General features: G+C 40.6%; 1 protein-coding gene across 4 annotated transcripts in view; it reads left to right on the forward strand.

The window, feature by feature from the left end:
• Positions 1-7,500, forward strand: part of LOC123507046 — a 128,416-nt gene that overhangs the window by 94,908 nt on the left and 26,008 nt on the right. The window lies entirely within an intron of this gene.

Consider the following 7,500-nt stretch of genomic DNA (forward strand, 5'->3'; position numbering starts at 1 on the left):
TCACGTTCTTCTGTATTAGGTCAAGTGTTTATCAAGTTACTCTGTCTGTCTGTCTGGTTTATAAAGGTTCCATTCGTCTAATCCCTTTACATTCACTCTGCAGCCATCTTTGCTTCCCTCATCAAGTGTTCATTCAGTTAGTTACAGTGTCTTTGCCACGTTTAACCTCTCCCCAGTACCGTGACGCGTTTTCATATTCATTCTGGTTATTATTTGGCGATTTTACACAACTTCAGAAATTTACGTGATTTTACACAACTTCAGAAATTTACGTGATTTTACACAACTTCAGAAATTTACGCGATTTTACACAGCTTCAGAAATTTACCCGTTTTCATATTCATTCTGGTTATTATTAGGCGATTTTACACAGCTTCAGAAATTTACGTGGGGATTGAAATGGTGAAGACTCTGTGCATTAATCTTCTGACCCCCATGAAGCCTTCCTAATGTAAATGAAATCGTCTAATCGTACACAAAACTCGTGGAAAAAATTACGTTCACTGTCCTTTGTTTCACGTTCACTGTCCTTTGTTTCACGTTCACTGTCCTATTTAACTTTCACTGTCTTTTTTTCACGTTCATTGTCCTTTGTTTCACGTTCACTGTCTTTTGTTTCACGTTCACTGTCCTTTGTTTCACGTTCACTGTTCTTTATTTAATCTTTCACTGTCCTTTATTTCACGTTCACTGTCTTTTGTTTCACGTTCACTGTCCTTTGTTTCACGTTCACTGTCCTTTGTTTCACGTTCACTGTCTTTTGTTTCACGTTCACTGTCCTTTTTTCACGTTCACTGTCCTTTGTTTCACGTTCACTGTTCTTTATTTAATCTTTCACTCTCCTTTATTTAATTTCACTCTCCTTTTGTACGTTCATTGTTCTTTTCACGTTCATTGTCCTTTTTCACGTTCATTGTCCTTTTGTTTACGTTCACTGTCCTTTACGATGTGTTTGAAAGTGAAATTCATGTCAAATTTGCAATAACCTCCGTGCTACGTTCATTTCATCACGTTCTTCTGTATTAGGTCAAGTGTTTATCAAGTTACTCTGTCTGTCTGTCTGTCTGTCTGTCTGGTTTATAAAGGTTCCATTCGTCTAATCCCTTTACATTCACTCTGCAGTCATCTTTGCTTCCTTCATCAAGTGTTCATTCAGTTAGTTACAGTGTCTTTGCCATGTTTAACCTCTCCCCGGTACCGTGACGCGTTTTCATATTCATTCTGGTTATTATTTGGCGATTTTACACAGCTTCAGAAATTTAACCGTTTTCATATTAATTCTGGTTATTATTAGGCGATTTTACACAGTTTCAGAAATTTACGTGGGGATTGAAATGGTGAAGACTCTGTGCATTAATCTTCTGACCCCCATGAAGCCTTCCTAATGTAAATGAAATCGTCTAATCGTACACAAAACTCGTGGAAAAAATTAATCCCGGTCTCTCTTTTTTCCCTCGGGTTTTGGTTTATAAAGTTTCCATCAGTCTGGTCACATCTCTATCACTTTATCTTGTGTCACTTCCTGCTCAGTCCACTGCCCTGCCACACTGGAGCATTAGATCAGTGGCGTGGCGATGCTTTTGCCTCTATTGAATGCCAGCCAGCCAGTCAACCAGTCAGCCAGCATTCCCAACTCACATATTTTGAAACATTTTTTTGCCTTCACAGCTACTTTTAACAGGCTCTAGTTAAAGTTGCACTGGTTTTTATTAGTTTTTAATTATTGTATGACAGATTAACATGATTTTGACATACTTAACAGAGAGAAGACTTGGAAAACCCTCCTAATGATCTCTATATAGTCCTTGAAAATACTGGTCATAGATTCCTGGACGTGTTTTCATGCTTATTTTTTGCAGATTCTCTCAATGTAACTGTTTCTCCAGGCCAAAGAGGTGACTGGTCGGGTTATCATGTGTGTTTGTCTCATTACTGATGCTGATTGCTCATTAAACTGTCACTGGAATCTCGAAAACACCTTTGAAACCCTTAACCCCCTTCAGTACTGGGACACATATTTACCTTGAGTTTTATTTACACTACCAAGGTTCTATAGAGGTCAGAAGATTGATGGTCGAGAGTCTTCACTGTGTTAATCCCCCACATGAATTTCTGAAGTTGTATAAGTCGCCAGATAGTGACCACAATGAGTATGAAGACGTGTCCTGGTACTGAAGGGGTTAATAGCCTCCACTGCTGCCTGTTGATCGAAACAAGACAAGACACACAGATGATTGACAGTCATTGCTTGCGTCTTCCCATTGTGACTCTGACTTCTGTGTCCAGAGAGGGATTTGTGAGTCATGAGGAGGGTCAAAGCACGGTAGATTACTGGTTAGGTTAGATTAATTAGGTTAAGTAAGGCTAAGGTAAGGTTTAGTTAAGTCTAGGTTTAATTGAGTTGGGTTAGGTTTGTTTTGAAATGGGTTGGATTAGGTTAGGTAAACTTTGTGTTGGGTTGGGTTGGGTTAGGTTAGGTTAGGTAAGCTTTGTGTTGGGTTGGGTTAGGTTAGGTTAGGTAAGCTTTGTGTTGGGTTGGGTTGGGTTAGGTTAGGTTAGGTTAGGTTAGGTAGGTTAGGTTAGGTTAGGTAAGCTTTGTGTTGGGTTGGGTTAGGTTAGGTTAGGTTAGTTAAGCTTCGTGTTGGGTTGGGTTGGGTTGGGTTAGGTTAGCTTTAGGTTTGATTGAGTTGGGTTAGTTAGGTTGGGACTTTCAGCGCAACAAGTGATAGTAATGTTCGCGTGTGACATTTCAAATTGATATCAAAGCATCCGGATTACTCTCTCTCTCTCTCTCTCTCTCTCTCTCTCTCTCTCTCTCTCTCTCTCTCTCTCTCTCTCTCTCTCTCTCCTCCTCCTCCTCCTCCTCCTCCTCCTCCTCCTCCTCCTCCTCCTCCTCCTCCTCCTCCTCCTCCTCCTCCTCCTCCTCCTCCTCCTCCTCCTCCTCCTCCTCCTCCTCCTCCTCCTCCTCCAACCCGTTACTCACAAACCGGATCTGTGACGTAATCATTGTGACGTAGCAAGTTGGCATCACCTGATTGGCCTTCAGATCATGTACAAGAGAGAGAGAGAGAGAGAGAGAGAGAGAGAGAGATTATTTGAAGTAATTGCTATTTGTGTGATTGCTCCATTCTCCCTCTCTCTCTCTCTCTCTCTCTCTCTCTCTCTCTCTCTCTCTCTCTCTCTCTCTCTCTCTCTCTCTCTCTCTCTCTCTCTCTGAACTTAAAAGACCAGTTATGAGGAGGAAAGATCAAGTTTTAGGGAAAGGAGACAGACAGAGGAGCGGAGGTCAGCGTTTGGAGACTGAAGGAGTTTACAAGAGTATCAATTTACAAGTTAATCTATCAATTTACAAGTATTTTTTATCAATTTGCAAGTCTTCTTATCAATTTACAAGTTTTTTCATCAATGTACAAGTCTTCCGATCAGCTTACAAGGCATTCTATCAGTTTACAGATCTTTTTATAAGTTTACAAGCCAGTCTATTAATTTACAAGTCATTTTATGAATTTACAAGCCTTACTATTGGTCTACAAGCCACTTAGAGCAGTGGTTCCCAACCTAGGGGTAAATTACCCCAGTGGGGTAATGACCCCATATTTTTGGGGTAATGGATGTTTGGCATGGGATGAGGCAATCAGTTTACATTTTCATATAATTTCAATGAAGATTTCTATTAATTTTTTCTGCTTTCTATGTATGAACTAAAATTACTTCTTTTCGTATTATAGATTTGCATTATTGTGTTGCATAGTTTCTATTTTGTCTGTTTTTGAAGTATGAAATAGTTACTTTTTTTCCTATATTACGAGTATTTGTTCATTGGGGTAATGGATGATTGTGAAATTGTATTTTTGGGTAATCGCTGCGAAAAGGTTGGGAAACACTGACTTAGAGCATTAGTTCACTAGTGTTACTTTGAATTTATAAGTCATCTTGCGAGTTGAAAAAGCTATACTGGTAATTTACAAGTTTTTCTATCGATTTACTAAGTTTGGTAGTCATCTGTAAGTTAATTGTACAAGTGAGAGCATCAGTTTTTACAAGTGTTACTCATTTACCGGTGTTGTTAATTTGTCATCTTCATTATCACTTTTTTTTCTCATTTTCTTTGTTTTTGTTTTTTTTCTCTCTCTGTTTCTTCATTTTCCTTTTCCTTCCTTTCCTTCGTCATCAGTACCTACCCACCTTGCATTTCCTTTTTCTTTTCCGTATTTTTGTTCTTTTCCTTCCTTCTCTTGTTTTTTTTCTATTTTTTCCTTTTCTTTTCTACTACTACTACTACTACTACTACTACTTTTTTTCACGTTAGTTCTTGTATTGATAAAAGAACACGAGAGTAATAGTATTCTCACCACCACCACCACCACCACCACCACCACCACGAGCTAACCAATCACAAAGACACAACACTCGCTGTCCACCAATCAGATAAGAAGGTTTACCAACTGTTCAGCCAATCACAGCCGTTCTCTCCCCTCTGTTGATGCTCCTCTCTCTATCCACTCCCTCTCTCCCTTCACAGCTTAATCTCCCAGGGAAAGGGAGGAACAAGGGAGATTAAATAGGGGAGGAGCAGCAGGTGTACCAGACTCTCTTGTACAATGGGTGGGACAGGTAATGGGATGGGGAAAGGGAGAATGGGAAGGTGGAAAACAATACAAGAGTAGAAGGAAAAGGTAAGGAAAGTTTGGAGTGAGGGGAAAAGGAAAGTGAAGAGGGGAAGGAAGGAAGGAGGAAAAAGGGAAGGAAATGGAAAGGAAAGGAGGGATAGAAAGGAGAGGTAAGGGAAATTTTGAATGCCGGGGAAAGGAAATGAAGGGAAGGGAGAGGGGAAGAAAGGAGAAGGGGAAAGAGGGAAGGAGAAAAAAGGGAAGGGAATGGAAGTAGAGGAAAGAGAAGATGGAAAATACTAGAGGAATAAAAGGGAAAGGTAAGTGAAGTTTGGAATGAGAGGGGAAAAGAAAAGAAGGAAGAATAGAGTAGAGGGGAAGAAAGGACAAGAGAAAAGACGGAAGAGAGAAAAGAAGGAATGGAAAGGAAAGTGGAAAATAATGGAGGAATGAGAGAGAAGAAGAGAAATGAAGGAAAAATAGAGTAGAGGGGAAGAAGGAAGGGGAAAGAGTGAAGGAATGAAGTGGAGGAGGTTAGAAAATAAAGTATGGAATGAGAGAAAAGGAAGGAAATGAGGAGGAAAAGAGAATAACACCTGACACAAAATGGAGACAAGAAAAGAGGAACAGAGAAAAGAGGAAAAGAATAATGAAAGAACAAGAAAAAAGGAAGGAAAAATAAAAATATCGAAATAGGAAAAGGAAAAGAATGACAGGTAGAGATGACGAAGGAAAGGAAAGGAAAGAAAAATGAAAAAATGGAGAGAAAAAAAAGACAGAAATGCAAAAAGAAATGAGAAAAAAATAAAATAAAAAATAATGAAGATAAACGAAGGAAGTATGAAATGGAAAGTCGAGAGAGAGAGAGAGAGAGAGAGAGAGAGAGAGAGAGAGAACCTTTCACAGTGTTTTATCTTACATCTCAAGTTCTGACCAACACTGCATGACTGAAATTTAGGAAGAGGACAATGAAATATGACCTTTGGATTTTCTTTTTTCCTCATTTTCTCTTTTTTTTCTCTTGACACGTGATTATTTTCTTAGCCAGGTGAGTCACACAGGTGGGGACTCTCTCTCTCTCTCTCTCTCTCTCTCTCTCTCTCTCTCTCTCTCTCTCTCTCTCTCTCTCTCTCTCTCTCTCTCTCTCTCTCTCTCTCTATTCAAAGCATGCATTCCACGTAGGCATGTGAAGGGGAAGGGAAAAGGGAAGGGGTGGAGAGAGAGAGAGAGAGAGAGAGAGAAATGCAGAGGAAAGTGAGCAGAACCAGATGAGGGGAACTTTTTTTTTCTCTCTCTCTCTCACTGTCTCTTCTTTCCTCTTACTTTTTTTTTCTGCTGCTGCTGCTGCTTGATTAATGTGAACATCCCACACCTTTCCCTTCCCTTCCTCCTCCTCCTCCTCCTCCTCCTCCTCCTCCTCCTCCTCCTCCTCCTCCTCCTCCTCCTCCTCCTCCTCCCCCATTAATTTTCCTCCCCCCCTCCCCCTCAGCCAGTATTCCATCATTGCTTTCATTCTCTCTTTTCATTACCCAATTGCACACACACACACACACACACACACACACACACACACACACACACACACACACACACACACACACACACACACACACACACACATCTCTCTCCCTTTCTCTTCTCCCTCCCTTTGTCTCCCCCTTCCAATCATTCACATCTCCTTTCTCTCCTCTCTCTCCTCCCTTCCCTTTCTTTTTTTCATTTTTCCTTTTCTCTCCTATCCATTTATTCTTTCTTCTTTCCCTATTCTTCTTCGTTTCTTTTCCCTCGCTTCGCATTTTATTTCTCCTCTACTTCTCATTTCTTCATCTTTCCTCCACCTCCTCTCCTTAATCTTCTTCCTTTATCTCCCTTTACCCTTTCATATATCTCTCCTCTCTCTTTCTCTCATTCCTACTGCGCGTCTAGTTATCTCTTCCTTTCCCTCCCCTTCCCTCTTTTCTCTCTTTTCCTCATCCCTCCTCCACCTCCTCCTATCTCCTTCGTATCCCTCCCGTCCCTCCTCCCTCCTGCCTCCCCACATCACTCGTTCTTCACACTTTGGTATTCATAGACCAAGTTATTATGACTGCTGCCTCTCGCTCGCTTTTAAGAATACCTGTGTGATTGATTCAGATCTCGTGTTGGAAAGAGCGTTGGTTCCCCTTTTGCCATGTGACTGTCAGAGAACGTCATTCCTGTAGTGGTGGTGGTGGTAGTGGTAGTGGTGGTTGTGGTTGTGGTAGTAGTAAGGGAGGCGGTGGCATAGTGGATAAGGTGGTGAGTGTGGGATCGGGCAGACGTCCATGCGTAGGTTCGAATCCCACCACGTACAGCCTTAAAACACTTTGCCATTTGTCGAGTGGTTTAAAGTTACCTACATGTCACCAGGTTCTAGGTGGTTACACTCAAGATGAGCTTCGTTGGTGATATGGGCCCTAATATGGGTACCACTATAAATAAAATTGACTGCGCCACTAATGGGCGGAAGCTGAACAGCGCTTCCCATACACTCTTCAAGGGTGCCTACAGGCGCTATAGGCATTACCGTAAAAAAAAATAAAAAGAAGTAGTAATTTTTGTTTATTTGTTAAGTTAGGAAGGATATGAGCAGTTTCTCTTTTATTTTTTTATTTATTTTTTTCTTTATTTTATTTTATTTATTTTTTTTTGGTGTGTGCAAGAGTGATTGATAGAATGCCATGGTGGTGGTGGTGGTGGTGGTGGTTGTAGAAGTAGTAGTAGTAGTAATAGTAGTAGTAGTAGTAGTAGTAGTAGTAGTAGTAGTAGTAGTAGTGGTGGTGGTGGTGTTTCGTAACTTCATCTGGTTATTTCCGGAACTAAATTACCTTTCTCTTCTTTATTTCTATTTCTATAAATGGTTAACTGTTTT

Source organism: Portunus trituberculatus, chromosome 21 (genome assembly GCF_017591435.1).
Source record: "Portunus trituberculatus isolate SZX2019 chromosome 21, ASM1759143v1, whole genome shotgun sequence".
Taxonomy (NCBI): Eukaryota; Metazoa; Arthropoda; class Malacostraca; order Decapoda; family Portunidae; genus Portunus; species Portunus trituberculatus.